Genomic DNA, 25,847 nt, shown 5'->3' with positions numbered 1-25,847 from the left:
TGACCAACCTAGATAGCATATTAAAAAGCAGAGACATTACTGTGGCAACAAAGGTCCATCTAGTCAAGGCTATGGTTTTTCCAGTGGTCATGTATGGATGTGAGAGGTGGACTATAAAGAAAGCTGAGCACAGAATTGATGCTTTTGAACTGTGGTGTTGGAGACGACTCTTGAGAGTCCCTTGGACTGCAAGGAGATCCAACCAGTCCATCCTAAAGGAGATCAGTCCTGGGTGTTCCTTGAAAGGACTGATGTTGAAGCTGAAAATTCCAATATTTTGGCCACCTGATGCAGAGAGCTGACTCATTTGAAAAGACCCTGATGCTGAGAAGGATTGAGGGCAGGAGGAGAAGGGGATGACAGAGGATGAGATGGTTGGATGGCATCTCCGACTTAATGGACATGGGTTTGGGTGGACTCTGGGAGTTGGTGATGGACAGGGAGGCCTGGTGTGCTGCAGTTCATGGGGTCACAAAGAGTCAGACACGACTGAGCAACTGAACTGAACTGAGATACTTCTGGTTCCATTTCTTCACTGTGGTCCTTCTCTTTCACATGGTTGGTTTCACCAAATGTCTATTGGTCTCTTGTTGGCCATTGATATACAGAAGAATCATACTGGCTGGAGAGGCAGCTAGACTGGGTTCTCTTGATGCACAGATTTGTTCACCAGCAGCCTAGTCCCTGAATAGGAAGGCTATCTGGCATGACTTTACAGACAACCTTCAGCTTTTCTTGAACTTTTTTAGACTAAACTATCTCTACCGTCTCTTATACTTCTAAAAAGCTTATACATAAACAGAAAATGAAGGAAAGAATCAAGAAAACAGGGTATCCTTTCCATTGCAAAGTGTCATAAAATATAAACATGTGTGTTTTATAATAAAAAATTTTTAATGGGACATTTTAAATACTGACAGTCAAGTTAGAGGTGCAAAATTTTGGTTTATAAGAAATACATATTTGGTCTTTATCTATAGTTCTTAGCTCACAGCTTCCCAAACTCTTGAAATTTCCTGAGAGGTAAGAGCAGTGAGGGCATCTTTTTTTACAGTATTTGGCCTATTGTCCTTAGTTCCTAAAAACATTTCAGAACCATAAAGATGTAATGAGTGTTTTATTATTCATAAAAAGCCCCTTTCCATCAACTGGGTTGATGCTAATAAGGTGACTTTTGGAAAAGACCTAAGACTAGAGTTTGGTTGCCAGGATAATTAAACAACCAGGAACAGAGGGATGGAAATTTCAGCCCCACCTCACATCTCTAGGAAGGAGAAAGGAAAGAGTAGGGGAAGCCTGTAGGTTGAATCAATTGCAAATAGCCAACTATTTAATCAATCACACCTCTGTAATGAAGGCTCTGCAAAAACTCAAAAGGACGGGATTAGGAGAGCTTCCAGGTTGGTTAACACATGGAGCCATGGGGAGAACTGTGAACCCAGAGGGGAAATGAAACCTTCGTGCCCTTTCCCCATATTTCCCTAGACAGCTTTTTTATCTGGCTGTTCCTTTTATCATAAACCAGTAACCTAGTCCGTAAAACATTTTTTGAGTTCTGAGAGCCACTCTAGCAGACTAAACAAACCTAAGGAGGGACTACTGGGAACCTCTAATTTATAACAAGTTAGTCAGAAGCACAGGTAATAACCTAGACTTGCAGTTGGCATCTGAAACAGAGGTCAGTCTTGTAGGTTATCCTGTAGAGTCTGATGCTCTCTATGGATGTGTCAGAACTGAGTCAAATGGTAGGACATCCACCTGGTATCTGGAGAATCACTGGACATGTGGGGAAACCTCCTCCACACTGTAACTGGGTGAAGAATTATCAGAGGCTTATCCACAGCCTACAGGGTCCAGGACTGTAGGGAAAATACTGATTCCCTGAGTCACAAGAGGTGCCCATTCATGGATCCTTTGGAAGACATGTTAGATTCACGTGAATAAAATGTTAAAAAAAGAAGAAATATCTCATGTAAAACCACAATCTTTATCTACATTATACCCTGAATTAAGCCTGCTTCAAAAAAAACATATAATTGAATCCAGACAAAAATCATAGATTACAAGAATTCAGCTGTCAGTATTTGGAAAAGCCAGACAATTTAGTGTACTATCCTGCCAAAAATGTCCCATTAACAGTCTGAGATCAAGGGCACCGGCATTTCTTAAAGTTTATACAGGCTGTCTCAGATCAATTTTTGCCTTGGTTTTCCAAAATGCTTTCTCCTTGAGTAGATATGTCTTTATTACAATATTTAAACTTTATTAACTTTAGGCAAATTTCATATTTAAAGTGGGTACTTAAGAGCTTATATTTAAAACTACTAGTAATAAAAAGTAAATGGGTCATTTAAGTAAAAGTAACTGGTTCCAAATAAGAAAAGGAGTACATCAAGGCTATATATTGTCACTCTGCTTATTTAACTTCTATGCAGAGTACATCATGAGAAGCGCTGGGCTGAAAGAAGTACAGACTGGAATCAAGATTGCTGGAAGAAATATCAATAACCTCAGATATGCAGATGACACCACCCTTATGGCAGAAAGTGAGAACTAAAGAGCCTCTTGATGAAAGTGAAAGAGGAGAGTGAAAAGTTGGCTTAGAGCTCAACATTCAGAAAACTAAGATCATGGCATCTGGTCCCATCAATTTATGGCAAATAGATGGAGAAACAGTGGAAACAGTGGCTGACTTTATTTTGGGGGGCTCCAAAATCACTGCAGATGGTGATTGCAGCCATGAAATTAAAAGACACTTACTCCATGGAATAAAAGCTATGACCAACCTAGACAGCATATTAAAAAGCAGAGACATTACTTTGCCAACAAAGGTCCGTCTCGTCAAGGCTATGGTTTTTCCAGTAGTCATGTACGGATGTGAGAGTTAGACTTTAAAGGAAGCTGAGTGCCGAAGAATTGATGCTTTTGAACTGTGGTGTTGGAGAAGACTCTTGAGAATCCCTTGGACTGCAAGGAGATCCAACCAGTCCATCCTAAAGGAGATCAGTCCTGGTTGTTCATTGGAATGACTGATGTTGAAGCTGAAACTCCAATACTTTGGCCACCTGATGCAGAGAGCCAACTCATTTGAAAAGACCCTGATACTGGGAAAGATTGAGGGCAGGAGGAGAAGGGAAAGACAGAGTATAAGATGGTAGGATGGCATCACCGACTCAATGAACATGAGTTTGGGTGGACTCTGGGAGTTGGTGATGGACAGGGAGGCCTGGCGTGCTGCAGTTCATAGGGCTGCAAAGAGTCGGAAACGACTCAGCGAATGAACTGAAGGATTGTTATTGATATTACAACATAAATAAGGATATCTTTAAGAAATTAACTATTCTCAATAGAGCATATATTCTCTAGGTAAGAGAGTGTACTTTTAACAATTTTTAGAATTTCAATTTAATTAAGAATTCATTTCATGTACCTTCTTAGCTGAACATAAAAAATGAAAGATTTGTTAGTGAGAAATAGCTGCCTGATCATAAAGAAGAGTTAAACATCCCTGGCTCACCTTTATCCAAAGATGTAGAATCCTTTTTGAGTAATCTTGTTTCCTCGTGTTGTGGAGACACCCACCATGGCAATATTTCTGCAGGTGCTAAAGCAGGTGACTCATCTGCACTCAGGTAATGGAGCTCCCATCCCATAATATGGGGTCAGGGTCTGTGGGGGAGGGGGGTTCCGTAGGCACTCATCACAAGACTTGTGATAACAGCAACAATGAAATAAGTGGAGAAAAGTTGGGACATTTCTTGGAATGGAAAGGATAGAATAAATTATTCTTTAAGAGTTTTGTTACTGAGAGCCAAATAAGCCCACAGCTTAGGCACAGAAATAAGATTCAATGATGTCTGTCTAAAACTATTTCATTCAGGAAAAATATGATGGCTAGGAATCCAAACAACCAAATAAAATGCGCTTAGTTACACTTTTCAGCCTGACTATGTTTGGGGAATTTTCAGCTTTAATAGCTTTTCCATGTGGGTAAGAGAAATAAAAAAGCACACCATGTGAATAAGAGATAGTACAATTGTCCTGGTCAAAGGATCAGTTACCAAATTTGATCCTGAATGACCAATGCAGTATGATAACCTTGCAGGGAAATTAACACCAAAAGATGAAGACAACTGGAGGGCAAAAACTCTGCCAGCAAGGAGAAGAAAGTGCTCAATATCAGGAGTGATGGCTTAAGGTGCTACTACGTATAGCCTGGCATCCTTCCTTCACTGTCCACTTACTGGAACATGGCTCTTTGTATATGTACTTGCTTAGGTAGATTTCTATTTTTAGTCAAATGAAAGTTTACAAAATTGGCAAGTGGATAAAAAAAAATTCCATCACACAATCATGAACTAGTTTATTACTCATGCTTTAGGTATTTTAGCTAAGAATCCATTGCCATCATGAAGACATACCTCTACATTTTCTTCTAAGAGTTTTGTAGCTTTAGTTTTTATATTAAGGCCATTGCTCCATTTTGAGTTAATTTTTGAACATAGTGTGATAGAATCCAACTTCATTCCTTTATCTATGTATATCCAGTATCCTGAAACTATTTGTTATGATCTTGACCCCTTATCAAAATTCAGTTAATTACAAATGTAAATTAGGTTTATTTCTGGACTCTCAATTTTAATCCATGGTCTATGTGTCTATTCTCATGCCAGTACCACACAACTGGTCTACTGCATCTTTTTTTTTTTAATTTTTTTTACTTTTAAACTTTACAAATTGTATTAGTTTTGCCAAATATCAAAATGAATCTGCCACAGGTATACATGTGTTCCCCATCCTGAACCCTCCTCCCTCCTCCCTCCCCATACCATCCCTCTGGGTCATCACAGTGCACTAGCCCCAAGCATCCAGTATCGTGCATTGAACCTGGACTGGCAACTCATTTTGAAATCTGTAAGTATGAAGCCTTGAACTTTGTTCTTTCTCAAGATTGTTTTGGCTCTTTGGGGCCCATTGTGGCTTCACATGAATAAATAAATTGGACTTGATCAAAATTAGAAACTTTTGTGCAACTAATAACAGTGTCAGGAAAGTTAAAAGAGTACCTACACCATGGAAGATATCATGTATCTGGTGTACCGGATATCATATATATATCATGTACATATATCATGTATCTGGTGTACCAGATACCATATATCACACCAGATATCATATATCTGGTAAGAATCTAATATCCAGAATACAGAGGAAACACAACGGAATAACAAAAAGAAAAAACAACTTAAAATAGATAAAGAACTTGAATAAACATTCTCTAAATAATATACAAATGGCCAATAAGCACATGAAAAGATGCTTAACATCACAAAGTATCAGGGAAATGAAGATCAAAACCACAATGAGAAATTACCTCACACCCACCAGAATGTCTACTATCAAAAATCAAAGCAAAAAAAAAACAAACAAAACAAAATAACAAGTGTTAAGGAAGATGTGGAGAAGTTAGAACCCTCCTGCTGCTGCTGCTGCTGTTGCTGCTGCTGCTGCTGCTATCGCTGCTATCGTGTCCGACTCTGTGCGACCCCATAGACAGCAGCCCACTAGGCTCCTCTGTCCCTGGGATTCTCAAGGCAAGAACACTGGAGTGAGTTGCCATTTCCTTCTCTAATGCATGAAAGTGAAAAGCGAAAGTGAACTCGCTCAGTCATGTCCGACTCTTAGCGACCCCATGGGCTATAGCCCACCAGGCTCCTCCATCCATGGGATTTTCCAGGCAAGAGCACTGGAGTGGGGTGCTATTGCCTTCTCCAGAATCCTTCTAGTAGGAATGTAAAATAATGCAAAATTCAACAGTTACCATGTAATCCAGCAATTTGCTTCTGGGTATATACTCAAAATAATTTAAACATATATTATAATATATTATTCAAACAGTTGAAAAGATATTTGTGTACCCATGTTTCTAGTTTTTAGCAGCATTATTCACAACAACCATAGCAACCTAAATGTCCATCACCAGATGAATGGATAAACAAAATAGCACATATACTAAACGGAACATTATATAGCCTAAAAGGAAAAAAATTCTGGTACATGCCACAACATGGATGAACCATGTGAAGTGAAATAAGCCAGTCATGGAAGAACAAATATCATATGACTCCACTTTCATAAAACATCCCTAGAACAGTCAAGTTTATTGAGACAGAAAATAGAATGGTGGTCTAGCAGGGCTTGGGGGGAGGGAAGAATGGGGAGTAATCGTTAATGGGAATAGAGTTTCAGTTTTGCAAGATGAATAGTTTTGGAGATGGATGGTGATACAACAATGTACATGTATTAAATGCCACTAAATGCAATTGCAATGGTAAATTATATGTTACATATATTTTACCATGATAAAAATACATGATTATAAAAAAAAATATTTTCAGCAAAAATAAAACTATGAATTAAAAATTGCACCCATAGTACAGTTGGCATTGGCACAGCAGATAGCCCTTCTCCTTTGTCATCCACATTACAAATTAAGAGCAATAAGAATCTACTCTGATCTCACCAGGCCAAAAAAATACCTAATTTCTTGCTGCTGCTGCTGCTAAGTCGCATCAGTTGTGGCCGACTCTGTGCGACCCCATAGATGGCAGCCCACCAGGCTCCTCTGTCCCTGGGATTCTCCAGGCAAGAATACTGGAGTGGGTTGCCATTTCCTTCTCCAGCTAATTTCTTGAGACCAGATGAAATCTACACCTACTTCTAGGCCCTGATTTTATACTGTATCAGTGCTCCTGTTACACATCACTATTAGCCACTGCTTTTAAAACTAAGCCCACAGAACTGCATTGTCCAATATAGTAGTCACTTGCCACTTGAAATTCAGCTAGACCAAACTGAGATGTCCTGCCCTGGATTTTGAACACATATAAAAAGAGTGTTAAATATCTCATTCATAATTTTGACACTGATTCCAAGTTGAAATGATATTTCATATACATTGGGTAAAATAAAATATATTATTTGAATTAACTTCAATTGGGTCTTTACTTTTTTAGATGTGATTACAAGAAAATGCATGTGTGCTAAGTTACTTCACTTGTGTCTGACTCTTTTCAACCCAGTGGACTGTAGCCTACCAAGCTCGTTTGTCCATGGAATTCTCCAGGCAAGAATATTGGAGTAGTTTGCCGTGCCCATCTCCAGGGGATCTTCCCACTCCGGGGATTGAACCTTAGTCTCTTAAGTCTCTTGCATTGGCAGGTGGGTTGTTTTTTCTTCTTCTTTTTTTTTTTTTAACCACTAGTACCACCTGGGAAGCTCTACTAGAAAATACACAATTATAGATTGGCTCACAGTGTTTATCTATTGGGCTGCACCACTCAAACAAATTATACTTTTTAAGCAAAGTTTAACACAGTATACTTAAACCAGTATGTTACAAAATTTACACTTGATTTTTTAAATGCTTAGAATCTTTTTAATATTAAAAGGCAAAATGTCGCAAATCATTGGGAAAATACTTATTTTCCATCTATAATATATAAAATAATACACCAAAACTCTTAATAACAAACTAAAATGCAGTCCTTTCTCAGAGTCCTATAGGAAGATAATTAGAAAACAATTACGAAGGTATCAAGAACCAGTATTAGAAGTTTCACAGGGGACATGCTTACTAAACAGAGCAAAGTAGAAACATTTCAAACATACTTCAGCACATCTATTATTTACTAGAATGATTCTCTTTCAATAATAAGATGCTTTAGTCCATATCTTGTTCTTTCACAGGGCTACCCAGGTGATGCCATGGTAAAGAATCTGCCTGCCAGTGCAGGAGACTCAGGGGACACGAGTCCGAACCCTGAGTCAGAAAGACTCCTGTGGAAGAGGAAATGGCAACCCACTCCAGGATTCTTTCCTGGAGAATCCTATGGACAGAGGAGTCGGTGGGCTATAGTCCAGGGGGTCGCAAAGCTTGGATGTATGAGCTCACATGCAGCAGTACCATCCTTCTTTCAGTATTTATTATTTTGTGTTCTCTCTCTTCCTCTCCCTCCAATACCAGTATCATAAAGGCAGGATCCCTGTGGGATTCACCCAGCAGCACGTAATTTTATTTAACCTAATGCTGGACACATCAGAAACACTTAGCGCATGTTGATTACCTGCTGTTGAAATACATTTTTGTGAGCTGACCAAGGAAAATTGTATGAGAGAAGATCAATGAACTCTTTAAAGAAGCAAAATCAAGTTTTGAAAAAAATCTAAGTAAGAGTAACTGCTCATAGGCTGGCAATGTCAAGAGAAATTTAAAAAATTACATGAGGATGTATGATGACATTATAGAGACAGAAGCAGAGGTGAACGAATTTACTGCACTGTTCATCAGTCAGTTCTTGCAGCAAAGAAGCTGAAGCCAAAAAGGAGCTTCTGGGTACTTTATTTCTTAATATATAAGAATAAGACCTTTACAATATTCCATATGAAGATGGTGAGCCACGATGAAATTTTTTTTTTAACCACAAGATGGTTCACTAGTCATCTTGTAGCAAGGCAAATATATGTGTTGCAGAACTAAAAGGCAAATTGCGTGTTTTTCTATTACACAAAAAGCTACTGTTCTATATTCATAACCATTTTCTGGGTGGCAGGCAGCTTTTAGCAATATGACATACAGCAGGTATTTTGGAAAAATAAGCACATTTTCTCCATCCCTGTAATAGAAAGGTGACATTTTAAAACTTAAGAGAGGGATCAGTACCTACTTTGGAAAAACAACTGTCCTATGGAGAGGGCACTTTGAAAAGAGATATAACAGAGGAAACATTTTTATACATGATTTTGCCAAATGCAATGCAAATGTGTCCCTTAAAAGCTCTCTTACTTGTACAATTACAAACTTGAAGAGAGATGTTTTTATCATTTTAAGTCTTCCAAATGAAGGGTTTCCATGGGTATGGGTACATTTGATAAGAGCATGTCAATGCAGGATCTTTCAGTTACACTTTGAGGATGTACAGTGGACATCAGAGGTGGCCAGAAGCCAGAGAAAGGCTCCCTGGAAAGTTCTTATTGGAGCAAAGATTTGAGAACAATGATGGTGTGAATTCTGAATATCTGGGAGAAGAACTTCCCTGGTTGAGGGAAGGGACAAACACAGATGCCAGCATGATACGTTCTAGGAAAAGGGAGGATTCTAGAATGGAAGAAGGGGTGGAGAGAAGTAGATGGAGCCAGCAAGGTAATAGGCAGGGAATGTGTGGGTGGGTAGAGGCAGCTGTTACTGTGGTGAGGTCCAGCTGGGGCCAGGATGGTGGCAGGGGAGGTGGGTCAGTGCCATCACTCCTAATTAACTTGCCGGTTAGACAAGCTCCCAATGGCTTAGTGTGTAAAAAATCCACCTGTAATTCAGGAGCCGCAGGAGATGTGGTTTGATCCCTAGATCAGGAAGATCCCCTGGAAGAAGAAACAGCAACTCACTCCAGTATTCTTGCCTGAAAACTCCCATGGACAGAGAGGCCTGGCAGGCTACAGTCCACGGGGTTACAAAGAGTCAGACACAACTGAGCACACATGCGTGCAAGACAAGCTCACACCTCCACCCTTGTTCCCCTCCGCCCTCACCCCCACTATGCTCACCCCCTCAACAGTGTCACTGGGTTTCACGTCTTTAGATGTCATCCATGTGCCAGCAGCAACAACCTGTACAGGCTAGGCTTCTTTCTTAAACTGCAGACTCACACTGCAGAATCATATGTCTCCCTCTCTCACCTGAACACCTCTGCTCTGACGTGTTGGAGACGTCTCAAATATAGTATGTGCAAAACACAAAAACCCTCTAAATCCACCCTAAACTGCTCCCTTTATAATCTGCATCATCTTAAGCGATGCCTACAGTCTCCTTCTGGGTGTCCAGGACAAACCCCTTGGAATCCTCCCAAACCCCTCGGGTTCTCTTGGACCTCTTGCCCATTCCATCAGCAAAGTGTGCCAGTGATATCTTCACATCCAGACTTCCCCAGTGCCCTCACGATCTCCCGGCAATCATCACCTCTTAACTGGATCACTACCACAGCCTCCTAAGCGGTCATTTGCTTCAAGCCTTGAGCCACTCCAACCAGTGCCTCCCCCAGGCACTAGATTACATCATTCCTGTGCTTGAAGCCCACTGGTCCCCCTGTCTCCCTGAGAGTGAAAGGTAAAGGGTTCTGCCCCAACCTGTGCTCTCAGTTGCTGCCATTCTGCCCCCTGCTCGCTTCATTCCAGCCATCTTTGTCTCCCCATTGCAACCTGGACACACCTGTCACGGTCCTGCCTCAGGGCCTCTGAACTGGCTGTCCCCCTACCTGGACCACTCTTTCACCCACCACCTCCTGCAGGCCTGTGTTCACACGTCACCTTCTCAGTGAGAAGTTCCTTGACCCTTCAACTGGATTTACAGTAACAGCCTCAATTTCAGCAGTCTTAGGCCTCTTCTTGCTTAATTTTCTTCCATAGCATGTATCCCTTTCTGAATACAATTTGCCTTTTTACAACTGTGTTTATTTCCACTATATTATAAGCTCCAAGAGAGGTCTTTTCTGTCTCTTACACTGCTGTCTCTGCAGTGTTTGAACACTGCCTGGCCCATAAAGAGTGCACAATTAAAAAAAAACAAGGAAACAAAAAAAATAAAATGAAGAATGAGATTTGCCAGTAGGTTGGCCAGCACTTTAAAAAAAATAAATAAAATTAAAAAAAAAAAAAAAGAATCTGTTCAGTGTGTGAATGAATCTGCAATTGAGTTCTAATGAACAGACTGGAAAGGACAGGCCAAGAAATGCACCTCAGGCAAGAGCAACGTGAGCAGAGACCTTGGCTTCGTCTCTACCTGGCCATCACTATCTGTGTCAATTACCCTTGCTTTGGTGGTGGGCTAAGTGGGATCTCAGACATGGCTTTGAGGCTACGGTGACAGAGGACTAGTGTGGACCATACCATTATGTCAATGGCAGGGCATTTCTATCTCTGGAGAGGACTCATCCATGGCCATCTACTACAGGAGTGTATTGACAAAGTCAGGCCAAGACTGTTTGCAGGCCCCTTGGAGAGAGAGAGCCCTCCACATCTGATGCTCCATATCTGGAGCCCTCCAAACACTGGAAGGAGGGTGGCATGCCCATCAGTTAGTGACATCAACAGCAAAGAGTGATGGCTAGTGGATGAAAGGGTTAAGACACAAAGAGATAATAAAGTGTTAAGAAAAACTCCTAAGGTTTCCAAGTGGTGAAACTGGAGAGATGGGATGAGATCAAAGGCCAGGTTTTAGGGGGGAAGTCATGTGTTTGATTTTCAGCAGATAGAGCACAGGTGGAGGATGTATCCAGAGCAGCTGCAGCATCAGGGATCAGATTGCAGACATGGAAGTCATCTGTGCTGTGGTAGGGACTGAAGCCAAGTCTGTGGATGAGATGACTTGTAAGAACAAAGAGAAAATAGTATAGGACCTAGATAGAACCTCAGGAGACTGCAAAATGTACTGTTTGAAAAGGCAGTGGGTATGCAAAGAATTATGAGAAGGAGAGACCAGATTGTGGAAATAAAAACAACTGCACTGAAGGGCATGTTGTGGAAGCCGAGGAAAGGGAGGACTTCAAAAATAAAGAGAGGGCTTGACTACGTGAACTGGCGGTGAGCTGTGAAGTACAGTGAGAAATTGAAAACACCCACTGGTTGAGAAGCAATGAACATCATCAGTGACCTTAGTGAGAGATGTTCTTAAAGCACCCTGGGTGGAAGCTGGATTGCTGTAGGTTGAGGAGTGAGCATGGAAAAGTGAAGCGTTAGTCGCTAGGTTGTGTCTGACTATTTGTGATCCCATGGGCTTTAGCCCACTAGGCTTCTCCGTCCATGAAATTCTTCAGGCAATAATACTAGAGTGGATTACCATTCCCTTCTCCAGGGGATCTTCCAGATTCAGGGATTGAATCCAGGTCTCCTGCATTGCGGGCAGATTCTTTACCATCTGAGCCAGCAGGGAAACTCAGAGTGAGCACGAGACACACACGTTAATACATGAAATACAGACATTGATACAGGCAGCTCTGAAGTATTTCCTGAGATTGATCGTAAATTGGAGGAAAGCTTGTGAATTGAAGGCTGAATGCTACTCAGTTTTGATTAAAGAGACATGAATATGTTTAAATGTTAATGGGAAGGAAACAGAATATACTAGCAAGATAAATTGTAGTTCTGGGAGAGGCTCAAGGAGAAATTGAGCAAGGATGCTGTAGAATCAGGATGCTGTGGTCAGGAAGCGCATGCTCCACTGTTCCTCTGGAAGTGGGAAAGCCTCTTGCATTGATGAGATCCCCTGTGGCTGCAGGTGTTGAATTTAAGCGGGGTGGAGGGAAAACATGAAGTCACTTGGATGACGTTTGAGCATAAGGTGAGGGAGAAGACTAAACCAGAGGGAACACCCTTAGTGAGAGTGGAATATCCAGGAAGTCTGAAGTTGATGGACTGACAAAAGGCAAGGGCATACAGTCAGGAGCTGAGAACCATTAATCAATGAATACATACTTGTGTCTGTTCTCTGGTCACTAGGCAGGGCGGCAAAATTTGCTGTAAAAGGCTACAGCTACTGATGTGTCTAGAATCCAGTGACAATCAACATCAGACAACATGTAGTACTACCTGCCCTCAGCAGGCTTCCAATCAAGGCCAGGACCACTGGAATCATTACCGAGATAAATATCTCAAAACCAGAATAACAAAATATCAAGCAAGGTCTATTCTTGCAAAACTGTGACTTCAGTTACAGGACTGTCTGTGGGGAAATGAGCTCAGTCGAAGACCAGAAGAAAAGAGTGCTCCGGAAAGAGAAAACATGGATTTAACCAGATACAAAATAGGGAGTCCTGTAGGTCCAGCTTAAAGAAAAAGCTGTAAAGGAAACAAAATCAATATTTTAGGATGAACTAGAGAGTGCACATACTAGGTAAATTACGAGAAGCTAAAACTGAAGGCCAGAATTCCATCCAGAACCAAAGTGCAACTATGAGACAATGGGCTTCAGGCCAGGCCGTGTAAGAGAATAAATCTGAGATAGTGAGAGAGAAGAATCATTAAGACGCTGATAAGATAGCGACCACCAGCACAACCCAGGAGTCCTGACGATCTAGCCAGTGTTGAGAGGTCCCAGGGAAGTCTGATCTTTGAAATGTCTCTGATTTAGTTATCAGCAGCCCCATTTACAGAGAAAGGAGCTGAGACCTTAGGCGGTTACGGTAACAGTGCACTGATGCGAAGCTAGTAAATAGCAGAACCTGCATTTCAACTCAAGTTTAGCAAACCCTTAAAGAATTCTGGCCAATTCAAATTAGAACCAAGTGAACAAGGAGCTCTGCATTATGAAATGCTGGAGGACGTTTTTCTACACTAACATGTAGTTATTGTCAAGCAACTTTCAGAACATCTCATATTTACTTAAAAATAATAATAATGGTGTCATTTAGTCACTAAGTCTGACTCTTTGGCAACCCCATGGACTGTAGCCCATCAGGTTCCTCTGTCCATGGGACTTCCCAGGCACGAATACTGGAGTTGGTTGCCATTTCCTTCTCCAGGGGATCTTCCTGACCCAGGAAGGGATCAAACTCACGTCTTAGCAGACAGATTCTTTACCACTGAACCACCTGGGAAGCCCAATAACCATGTTAGGCAATGAATAATGGATACTGTGTATGTTTTCTGATTCACCAAAAAAGTTAGAGATGCATTATCAGAAGCTGAGCACTGAGCAACCACGTGCTGTGTTGTGCTTAGTTGCTCAGTCATATCCTACTCTTTGTGACCCCATGGACTGTTGCCCTTCAGGCTCCTCTGTCCACAGGGATTCTCCAGGCAAGAATACTGGAATAGGTTGCCATGCCCTCCTCTGAGCAATGATACCAGTGGTTAATATCGCACCTGCTTGTATAACATCAGTTATACTTACACCATGCATATTTGAATCAATATTTTAACTTAGCCCTAATGCCAGGGACAAAAGTATCCTGATACAGCTGACCAGTGAAGGGCCAGGACACAGGAGACTGGAGTCAGAGTAAGAACTCTGATCTTCCTGGTCTTCACGGGTCTTAAGGGAAAGCAGTGGGATGATACAAAATGTTTAGGACTCACATACCTTTCAATGCTGCATTAAAATAAAGATTTACAGTTCCTAATTAGTACCAGTCCTAAAATTAAGGTTCGAGTCACCTTGGCTGTCTCAGGGTTGTAGAGCAAGATCCCTGTGCCCAAAATATGGCTCGTATTTCTGTAATAGAAGTAGAACAGCTTCAGTGGAACCTGGAATTGTCCTAAAAGATAGAATTGAGTAATTGCATTGTCATCCACAAATTGGTACTTGCCATGGGTGCTTGCCATCTACCTCTACAAGGATTAAGCCATGTGCTGCTGCAGCTGCTGACCTCCAACACTCCTGAAGGAGTTCAGGGCAGAAAGCAGAAATGAGGCACTCTCTGCTCTGGGAAAACTGACAAGTCAAGTCTTCAGATAGTTAGATATTCTCAGGAGCTGATTTTATGAGCCCAATTCCTATATCTCCTCATATCTAGAAAAGCAGTAACATCCTTCATGGTGATGACTGTTTCTCATGATTAGCAGAAGTTTCACAAGACCAGTAGAAACTTTCTTAAAAAACATGTGCTTGATTGCATGTATTCCCCCTTTAGCAAAATTACATATATACTGTCCTTTCCCCCCACTGCCTCTTAGGAACAGTTTAGACTCTGGCTACTTAGAACTACATACCAGCTACATAGAACTCACTAAATGGCCTATCATTTATCACTATATTTCTCACTGATTGCTTTTTTTTTTTCAACAAACTCTCATCACATTTTTGAGTTGACTAACCTCCTATAAATAAAAATACTGTATCAAACTGTATGTGCATTTTAAATTTGGTAGAGACTGCCAGTTGCTCTCCAAAATTACTACCAAATTGTCCTAGTAATGTGTGACGGTGCTAGTTCCTTGGCCTGGCATAGCCCAGTGTGGGTGTATTATCAAAGTTGTAGCTACTCCCCATGTAACAAGAAGTCTATTTCTCATGATTGATTTAATTGTATTTGATTTGTGTGAGACTGAGGATCAGACTTCTTTGGAGAAGGCAATGGCAACCCACGCCAGTACTCTTGCCTGGCAAATCCCATGGACGGAGGAGCCTGGTAGTCTGCAGTCCATGGGGTTGCTAGGAGTCGGACACGACTGAGTGACTTCACTTTCACTTTTATGCACTGGAGAAGGAAATGGCAACCCACTCCAGTGTTCTTGCCTGGAGAATCCAGGGACGGGGGAGCCTGGTGGGCTGCCATCTATGGGGTCGCACAGAGTCGGACTCAACTAAAGTGACTTAGCAGCAGCAGCAGAGGATTTCTTCATATGTTCCAAGTAATTTGTATCTGAGGCCTGCATGTTCCTGCCCTCTGCTCAGATTTCTATTCGTTTGCAAGGACGGTATTTACCCTACTTCAAGGTGGTCATTCTCAAACTCGTCTCAGCAGACCAGAGCTATCCTGCTCATCTGGGACCACGTTCCACCTGCTCTGGCCCCGCTGAATCACAGTCTCTGGGGATCTGCAGGTATAACTATCTCATCAGGTGATTTGGGTGCCTAACATTTGAGACCTACCATACTAAGATAATTAGACCTCATCTGAAATACTTTTCAAATGTTTATTCCCAGCTGCCATTCATCCTTTGCTATTGTTTCTTCTTCCTAGAGAGAAATTTAAAATTTCTGTGAAGCCCAATTTAAGAAACTTTTCCTCTTTAGGATCCCAGTTTGGCACCATCCTTAGAAAATTCTTCCCTGCTCTGAGATCACTAAACATTCTCTCTATCCACATTTTCATTCTTTATGTTTAAATATTGGCTCCAACAACATGGAGCACTTTGAAACGGATGGTATATTTGGATGGTATATTTAGAGGAATTTAAACTATCATTTTTAAAAAAGGAAAGAACAAAGAGGAGGTACATAGAGTGCCATTTGTAAATCCACCTGAAATGATAGAAAATATATAAACACATGGTTATCATGATATCCTGGAAAATTTAGATTCTTCTAAAAATGTAGGTCACCTAGTCATTTCTATCATTCAACATTCCCAGCCCCATTTTGCTTGCATGTAGCTTGCCCAGACTTTACACAGATGTACACTTACATAAACCTTAAAAAAAAGTAAGGTCAGATGTACATTTTGTGGTGCCCTCTTGACCACCATTCTGTGGTCAGGAACCCACAAAGTCTAAAGGGGCCTCCAAAGAGAAGCACAATCTTTAAGTGTCAGAGACTATTCCACAAAGGCCTTTCTTAAAATCTCAGGGGACTATTTCAATAATGCAATGAGATAATCCACTGCTCTTATAGGTGTGCGTGTAATGACGGGGTGGCAGCTGGGCATGGGGTTTGGGGAGGTACATTCAAGTTCATACCAAAAGGAAAATGCCTTTGTGCTGGATTTTTAAAGTGACAGAGACCTGAGAGAACTGGCTTTGCTCTGGATGCAAAGACCGGGTACTGATCATTTTTCCTCTTTGCTCAGTATCATTCAAAGATAAAGTCCAAATTCAAAAATCATAGAGGTGCTCCAATAAAACAATCTGAGTGTAAAGAGGACATAGGAAGGAAAGTTTACCCCTGCAAAGGCTTCTCTGTCTAAATACTGGTAAGTAGCTAGACCTTTCTGGAGCCCAGCTTCAGAAACTGAGGTGGTAGGAGCAAGGGGAAAGAAAGAGACAGAGAAATTCATTACTATAGAAAGGCCTAATACAAAGTTCCTCTGTTCTCCTATTTCTTCAGAAAACATTTACTTTCCAGACATTCATTAGCTTTAGAAAAATAGCATATAAACTCCTTTCACACAAAACATAGTTCTCTTTAAATGTCCTACAATCCTTTCCAAGGCAGAGAGTCATATGATAGAAATTGTACCCAGGCCCCCACCAGCACTCATTGATCACAGAAGCTATCCAGAGACTGGGGGAAGAAACTGACATCTTTTCATAAGGACATTCATATCGATGTGTCAAGAAGTCTCTGTGCTATGCTGTGCTTAGTCACTCAGTCGTGTCCGACTCTTTGCGACCCCATGGACTGTAGCCCACCAGGCTCCTCTGTCCATAGGATTCTATAAGCAGGAATACTGGAGTGGGTTGCCATGCCCTCCTCCAGGGGATCTTCCCCACCCAAGGATCGAACCCCAGTCTCCCACACTGCAGGCAGATTCTTTACCATCTGAGCCACCAAGGAAGCCAAAGAGTGGGTAGCCTATCACTTCTCCAGGGGAACTTCCTGACCAGGAATCAAACTGGGGTCTCCTACATTGCAGGAGGATTCTCTACCAGCTGAACTACCAGGAAGTCACTACTAAAGCAAATATTATATATTAATGCATATATGTGAAGTCTAGAAAAATGAAAGATGATTTTATTTGCAAAACAGAAATAGAGACATAGACATAGAGAACAAACGTACAACACAAGGAGAGAAATGGAGAGGGGATAAATTGGGAGATTGGGATTGTCATGTATACACTGTTGATACTATGTACAAAATAGATACCTAATGAGAACCTACTATATATAATAGTTCAGGAAACTATTCAGTGCTCTGTGGTGACCTAAATGGGGAGGAAATCCAAAAAAAAAGGAGGTACATGTATACATATAGCTGATTTGTTTTGCTATATGCAGGAACTAATACAACATTTTAAAGCAACTCTACTCCAATAAAAATTAATTAAAAATTTTCAACACCCCTACCCCAAACCAGAAGTCACTACTCATGGATCAGTCAATTATAAAGTATTACAATTAACCAAACTTTATTTAATGGTGTTGAAACAAATAGATAACAACATTGAAGATATGTATGCCAGTGAAGGATAATATAAAAAGACCTAAATGCTAGCTTACTATTTCTTGATTTTCCAATAGGCTTGCTGTGACTCGTCCAGTAATTTAAATATGAAAATGGAATGACCTCCAATGAGGCATGGGACCTCACATGCTGACATCTGTCATCAGGAACTGGACCAAAGCAAACTCGTGCAAAACAGCAATGTCCAGCATAAGGTCTGCTCCCTTTGTTTCTGCTACAGTAGCTCGCTAAGCTGCATGTGGGCTGAATTCATATCTACTGGTTATTTTTCATAAAATCAAGGGAAGTGTTTGACCCAATCCTCTTGTTTTACTGATAAAGTAGTAAAAATAAGTTCAAGACCGCACAACTAGTTAATGGCAAGGAAGGGTAGGACACAGGTCTTATAGCAATTTAAGATCATTCGTATATTTATTTTTGATAGTGTTTAACCAGTTTAATTTAATAGCTCCTAATATTTCAGTTTTTAAATTGCTTTGCCAAAAGGTTAACATTCTATATTTGTGCTGGTTAATTCAACAGCCACTAGCCATGCAGGCTATCGACATCTGGAAGCATAGCTAATCTGAATCAAGGTACTCTGTAAGTATAAGACTTAGCCAAAAAAAAAACAGCAAAATGTTTCAGTAGTATTTTGTATTGACTACATCTTTAAATGGTCATTTTTTTAATATACTGGGTTAAAGAATATATATTATTAAAATTAATTTTACCTGTTTATTTTTACTTTTCTAACATGACTACTAGGGCATATTAAACTATGCATGTGGCTTACACACTTGAGTTCTATTGGACGGTACTGATTTATGGGAAGACACTTAACTGCACTAAGGAGAGAGCTACAAGCAATCTTCCTTTCCTGAATTTGCCCATAACAAAAGCAAAGGAAGAGAGGATGAGACGGCATTTGTTCCAAATATTTTAAAAAATACTTACCTGGTCAACAAACACAGACTTGCAAGCCACATAATAAAAATAAAAACTAAAACATAATTTGAAATTAAACTAATTTCAAAATGATTGAAATAAAACATAATTTTATGTTAAATGTTAAATGTGCATGCATGCATCAATTTAATGTGTAAAATAATATTAGCAATCATGACATGAAAATCATCAGCTCCCCTTTTAAGAGTGGCTATTTTCCTAGAAAAATCATACCTAACACCAATTAGTGTCCTAGAAATCAGTCTGCCTTTAAAGAGACATCTATCCATTATAAACATCCATACCAAGTAGATAAATAGATGGTTGATAGCTGGATGATAAATAGATAATGGGCAGACCAACAAAACAGACAAACTCAATTCAACATAGAAGTGCTAATGGGGCATCATGGTCTTCTGAATTGAAAGTTACAGGTCAGCACTGAGTCCATTTTAACTTAAAACAGCTGGCAGGCAACCTCCTCACCCAGATAGCCAAACATTCCTCTTTGTAACAAAGAAATTCTCCTGTGCAAAAACTGATCGCCTTTATCTTGGGGAAAAATAATGATTTTGTCTAAATTAATAGGTTAATTTCCAATATACTAATATATATCAAGTATGGCCACAAAATTAGAAAAGTGAACATATGATTTTGTTTTCACAGCTATACTCTCTTTTTGATAAGAGAACCTTGTTAGTTTTCAAAGGTTTTAATTTTTCACTAAGATACGTAGATTTCAGTGTAGAGACAGTATTTACTTCTGAAATAATATATTTCTAATAAAGTCAGGTGTGGTTCCTTGGAGATGTACAGCGTGAAATGAATAAAGTCTTCTCTGTTCTTCCCGTGGTGAGATGGCACTGTTGATTGCTGAGAGTGTTACTTGCTAGCCACAAGCTGAAAAGGGACTTCCACAACTTGGAATTCAATTCGAGTGTTTTCTGAGTCTCTTCTTTGGAAAAACTCTACTAAAGCTGTAACAAGAAAAGGATTCTGGAGATTTCTGCAATAGCTGTGCATATATATTTGCCATCTGCAGAGATAACTGAGCAGCAGTTCTGTGCAATGGTGGAGACAATCACCTCTCCCCACCCCCCTTCCTGAGTTCACTGGGCACTGGAGTCCCTATTCCCAAATTAAATGCCATGTGTTAAATAGGATGAAAATGCTTCCCTGCTTTGTGTCTTCTGTTTCTATAAAATGAACTATGGATTTTCCTTCATCTCAGCCCATAGGATCTCCTCCTGCATTTCCAAAGATAGAATTGTTGATAATTTGCAATTTCAGGCAATGACCCCCCCAAAAATATTATCCCCTTACAAATTTGTTAAATTTATTCTAATTTTATCCTCCCCTTTTCTCTCCCTCCCACTCCACCTCCTCAAATCCAAATGTCACTGGGAAAGAAGCACATTTGGACTGATTTGGAATGTAAAATGCTCCAACCTTTTACTGTTACCTAGAAAATCTTCCTTAAAAAGAAATTTTTCCTCAAGTTTTTAGTTCAAAACAAAAAAGGTCCCCTATGCTAGGACTAGCTTCTCACATGGAAGAGGGTCATTCAAAAAATAATGTGGGCAAATATGTAGAATAAATTCCTAAGGAAGGCAAGTTGTGTCACTGCACAGTGGGAAGAAACTGAATTCCACCACAGCCATGTAGATAACCATTCAATGGATATAATATGATTCACAGAGCTTCTAGTTCAAAAGTCTCCCAAACCCCCATACGAAGGTGAACTGGAGTTTTAAAGGGGAAAACCAGCATTTTTCAGGACAGAAGACTCAGGCAGGTTCCCACCAGGCGGAAAGCCGACAATGCTTTGCAGGCGAGCCTGGGAGCCGTCAGCAGTCATTGTCATCTTATGGGAACCACAATCTTACAACTAAAGATGGGGTGCGGCGCCTTTCCCATCTTCTTTTCTTACAGCAACAAAACAGGAAGAAACACATGTAGACATCATGAAATGCATTATTTAAAAGGAGAATTAAAACATTTAGCCAAGTCTCAGCTAAGCCCGCGAAGAGCTCCGGTCTAGTACGAAAACACGCTGAAACACAACAGCAGCCTCTAACGTGCTCTCACTTTGGACCAGATCTTTTCAGGACTCCCGTAAAACCATTAAATCAACTTCTACATAATAGAAACACCTGCACCGTATAATTTTCTAAAACACAAACTCCTGCTTCGGAATTCCAAATAATGTGTAAGATTCAAATGTTTTTAAAAGGATATTTTTATAAAAGTATCAGGATGCTCACTCTCTCTGACAAGGATACAGAAATGCAGTTTTTTTACTCTCTCATCTACTCCAATCTTTATATTGCTGACTCGCCCTCCCAGATAGCGTTAAGCTCTTTTAAGGGACTAGCAGACAAGAATGCCAAAGCCGTCAATGCTCCAGTGCAGAAGCAGCGAGGCCACAGCAAAGGAAGAAAAATCTCGGTTACCTGAGGATGAACACAACTCTTCGCAGAGCTGCTTCTGAGCTCGCCTCGAATAGGACCGGGCAGCGCAGGCTGTGCGGATACGGGCTCCTCCCGCAGGTAGGCGGGGCGCGAAGTCCCTTGCGCTGCCGTGACGGGCTGTCAGCTGTGTGCCCGCCCGTGCGCCCGGCGCCCCGCGCCCCCGCGCACCTGCGGCCGGGCTCGTGTGCCCCGCGCCCCCAGCGCACCTGCGCCGCCCAGCCCGGGCGGGCCCGGAGCTGTCACTGCCACTCCACCATCCTGCAGCCTCCCCCGCCTCCTCCCCTCTTCAATCTCGGACTTCTCAGCTGTGCCAACTGCTGCAGCGGTGGATGCTCCTGCTTAAATGGCGCCTGCTCGCCTCCAAAGAGCGTTTAGGTGCCACCTACTGCATGCTCCTGGAATAGATGGTCAATACTGGAATTCTCAGCGAATTCAATGAATTAAAATAATTTCATTGAAAGTGCACCAGATTCTTTTGTTTCAGATTGTTCACATAACCGACTGTAGTTACTACTGGGTGCCTAAGGCTTTCTTGCAGTGTCCAGATTCTAAATTAAAAACCTCATTTATAAAGCAGATAAAATAGGGCCATGATGGACAGGCAACCACACATTGCAGATTAATACATTCTAATTTAACAGGCTCCTCTAGCAAAACCACCACAGGCAATCCGGGGCTAAAATTGTCTTTACACCAAGTAGTTTCACATTAGTATTTCAGGGAAATAACCAAGTATATTTTCTGAATTGGTAAACCGTGTTGTCAAAGAAGCATTGATCAAAAACAGGTGAATCAGCAAGAATTAGGTTTATGGCTAGCAATTCTGTGCTGAAACTTTTAAAGAAATGCTCTCCTATAACATGATCCATATTAAATGTAAACTACACTTAAGGAAGATTTCTTCTCGCTATTGTAACCCGCTCTTTTTTAATACCAAAATTTTCTAAAAGAATTGGATATTTTCATATTCTTTAAACTTGATTTAGCTTAAATAATCCCATTTATCAGTACTAAGACTGTTTAGAATTTACAATTTCAGTCAGCATTACCCTATGATGCTTATTTCCAAAGTAAATTTCTACCTTGCTACTCACAGGAAATATATGGGTTTTTTAAATCTTACTTTAGTGTGATAAATATAATCAGGAAATTTTTTTCAGCTTGCCAGTCCACCCTAATTCTGATCTTAAAGCTATGGTCACTGGATTATGAATAAAATACCATTTTTGTCATGTAAGGCCACTATCAGCAAATCAACTCCTATATTAAAGGTATAAGGATATAACTCTCTTCCCAGTTTCCTCTTCATTACAAAGGAGTGGATAGCTATTAGGAAAGCCATCCTAAACCTGGAGGAGGGCTCAGAGACCCAGAGACCCTGTGTGTCTGCCTCCATTTCTAGAATCTGCAAGAACCATTAAATCAAGGTGTTTTCCATGACAATTCCGAAATGTAGGTTATCAATTAAATGAAAAAAAAAAATGGAAGTTGAGGGCTGAATAGAGAAGGGTGAAAGATATAAAAAGGTAAAAATACTGAAGGCAAAAAGCCAATTCTGGCACCAAACTAGTAGGGAGAAAGAATCTGGAGGTGGTGAAGGAAGCCAATTTGATTCTGCAAACTCCACACTGCGGTGGAATCCTGCATTTCGCCACATATAATCATTATTTGTTTTGAGAATGTGAAGCAAGGGTCCCAGAGGGCCCATTTAAACAAGGAACAATACACTTCGAATGATGGCCCTGCTGTCTTGTCACTCTCCACAACCCCTGACTTTTCATCAGCCAGAAGAAACAGATTGCTCCCAGGATTACAGCCTCAGGATCTGATGTAATAAGATCCTTAGAGTTCTAGGCCTGTTGGAGGTGGGATGCTCTAAGCCAGTTTCTCTCAAACTCTAACACACATCAGAATCATCTGGTTGGGGGGAGCTTGTTAAACAGCCAGCTGGTCCACACCCCAGGTTTTCTGATTCAGCACTGCTGGGTTGGGTTCCAAAATGCATGATTCTAACAAGTTCCCTGGTGTCCCTGAGGCTGCTTACAACTGGGACCCACTGAGCTCAGCCACCCATCAGGTAATGCAGAGACTGATAACAAGTGGTAATATGCTCAGGGAGAAGAAGTGTAACATTCCTCTATTTTCTAAAGCACATCGAAACTCACTCAACCCAATGTCCCTTACTCTGAGGAAACCTGGTTCTTCTCTACAGAGTCACACATGCACCCAAGGATCTTTTGGGGGTTTTAAAAAAAAACCTTTCCAGCTGTGTTCCCACTTTGCCCTTCTATGTAGGACTCAGCACAGGTAAACTAGGCCTCTATGCAAATTAGAAAAAAGACCCTGCTCTGGGCAGACTTCATCACTGTCGCCCTAAGACAGTACGTAGCTTGAGGGACAGAGGATGCTTTGTGCAAAGAATGTGCCGGGGACAGGTGCAACCCACTCCAGGTCCCCAGCTGAATGAGTGCGTCACCTGTTGAACCCTAGCCCCACTCTTGCCACCTATTGGTCAGTTTAGTACATTACTCAAACTGCACAAGCAATCACATCAATTTTACTTCCCTGGAGCCAGCATGGTCCAGGTGAGGGCTGGCAGCTCCGTTTAGGACCTGGGTCTACAGATCCAGAGTGCCAGATGCCATCAAGGAAGAGGTAGAGCCACATTCTAACAATGGGGTCCTGAGCTGAGGGATAAGGTGGGAGGCACTTCAGCTTGCAGTTGAGCAAGCAAATGGACTGAAAAGACAGCTTTGGGCTATGTTATGTGTCTTGTCTCACTTTCAATCTGTTTTCTCTAACACAATGGTTCTGGACAGCAGCATCAGAATCACCTGGGAAGTTTTTAGAAATGGACATTTTAGCTCCCTTTACTGTATCAAACTCTGAAGGTGGGGCCCAGCAACCTGTGTCTTAGCAAACAATCCAGGTGATCTGGTGATTTTGATGATGCAGACTTTGAAACACATCAAACTAAAGTGTTGCATTTGTGTGTGTGTGTGTATTTTTAACAAATGCCATGTCAACATATCTCCTTAAAATTTGTTGAAAGGGGAGCAATGCGCCCCCTCCCCAGATATTTCTGCTTCTTCAGATTCCCCCAGAAACCCACATAAGAGTGGGCTACAGGACTCCACTGACCAGAAGACACCCCCTTTCCCAGCAATCTTACCAGCAGTTGGGACGTCCATCTCTAAGGCTGGCTCTCTTCACCTCAAACTCCTGCCTCTATCTTCTCCCCTATAAAGTCAGGCAAACTAGCCACTGAAAATGCCAGGCCCTCCTAACTGTGACCTTAGCACTGAAATGCAAAAAGCTTTGCACATCTATGTGGAGAAAAGAAACACAGGCCCATGAACATAAGGAAGAAGAAAATAAATTTGACTTTGATTTTTGTTCTTGAGTCCCCTAGCCTCAAAATAAGACTTTTGAAATTTGAAAAAAGGTCCCCCATTGAGAGCCACCCTGGATTAGTCATTGTATGTATGCTATCCTCCCTCCAGACCCTTTTGGGGGAAAGTCACAGGAAGGAAATCAGCTGACAGCCTTCAACGGCAACACTCCAGCCACAGGGGAAGGAGGCTTCAGTCTCGAGTGGTGGTCATGGTGGTGGGTGGCAACACCCTCTTCAGAAGCCGAGGATGATCTGGAGAGAATGAAATCAATTTGTCATGAATGAAGAATTTCAGAGGCAGAACTTTTTACAGAGAATAAAATTCTATATTATTCTACTAGTTTTAATTATACTTCTGCATTTTTACTCATCCCTTCAGGCTCTGTACAACTGTATAAGATGCTTTTCAAGTGTAGGGAGATTTTGCCCCTCTCCTTCCTTGCCTCCCTCCATACTGTGTACAACCCAGTAAGGACAAGGCACCATGCTTGCTATCTGTTATTAATCTTTTCAGCTTACCCAGGCTACACAGATACTAATGCTGACATCTGTTTTCTGTAATCTCAGAGAATTTCACATCCCTGCCTTATCTAAGGTTGACCTAGTTCTCTTGGTCTACTAAAATATTAGTGAACACATACAGATGATTCTGTCCACAAAATGCAACCCTGTGCACTGCTCTGCACATCCCAGGATCCAGCCCATCAAACCCCTTGCCTTCCCTCCTCCCTAATCTTCCATTCTAGCTGATGGAACATTTGTGTCTTCTTCATCAAGTTCCTCTAAATCCTACACTGCTTTGTGGAAGAATCTGCCACCCCCTTTTCCCTGTTTAAAAACTGATTGTTCTCCAGTCTCTACTTTTCCTGTAGCATCTCAAACAGAGACTGTTTTCTTTTTTCTCTCTGCTCCATTATCTCCTTGATCTCAGTGCATCATATCTTCTGAGCCTATCTCCCTATCTGGCTGCAAAACCCTGCCTTCTTTTACACTGTACCATCTTCACTTCATCTTGCTGTGCTTTGGGTCTGATGGCCTTTCTCTTTACCCGATCCAGTGCCACTTAAAAGATTCATCCTGCTCTCTGCTCTCTTCTTTCCATGGTCTCTTTGTTCCCAGTGACTCCCCTCCCACCCCATCCCAGTCATCTCCACTGATGGCC

General features: G+C 41.3%; 1 protein-coding gene across 1 annotated transcript in view; it reads right to left on the bottom strand.

Moving 5' to 3' along the window:
* Positions 1-21,442, bottom strand: part of DIRAS2 (DIRAS family GTPase 2) — a 36,418-nt gene extending 14,976 nt beyond the window's left edge. Inside the window, exon 1 of the mRNA XM_027550361.1 lies at positions 21,274-21,442. The gene's annotated coding sequence lies outside the window, so the exon portion shown is untranslated. The remainder of the gene's footprint in view (positions 1-21,273) is intronic.
* Between the last annotated feature and the right edge of the window lie 4,405 nt (positions 21,443-25,847).

Source organism: Bos indicus x Bos taurus, chromosome 8 (assembly GCF_003369695.1).
Source record: "Bos indicus x Bos taurus breed Angus x Brahman F1 hybrid chromosome 8, Bos_hybrid_MaternalHap_v2.0, whole genome shotgun sequence".
In the NCBI taxonomy this organism is placed as follows: Eukaryota; Metazoa; Chordata; class Mammalia; order Artiodactyla; family Bovidae; genus Bos; species Bos indicus x Bos taurus.
Note: the sequence above shows the minus strand (reverse complement) of the source record. Positions and strands in the feature narration are given on the sequence as shown.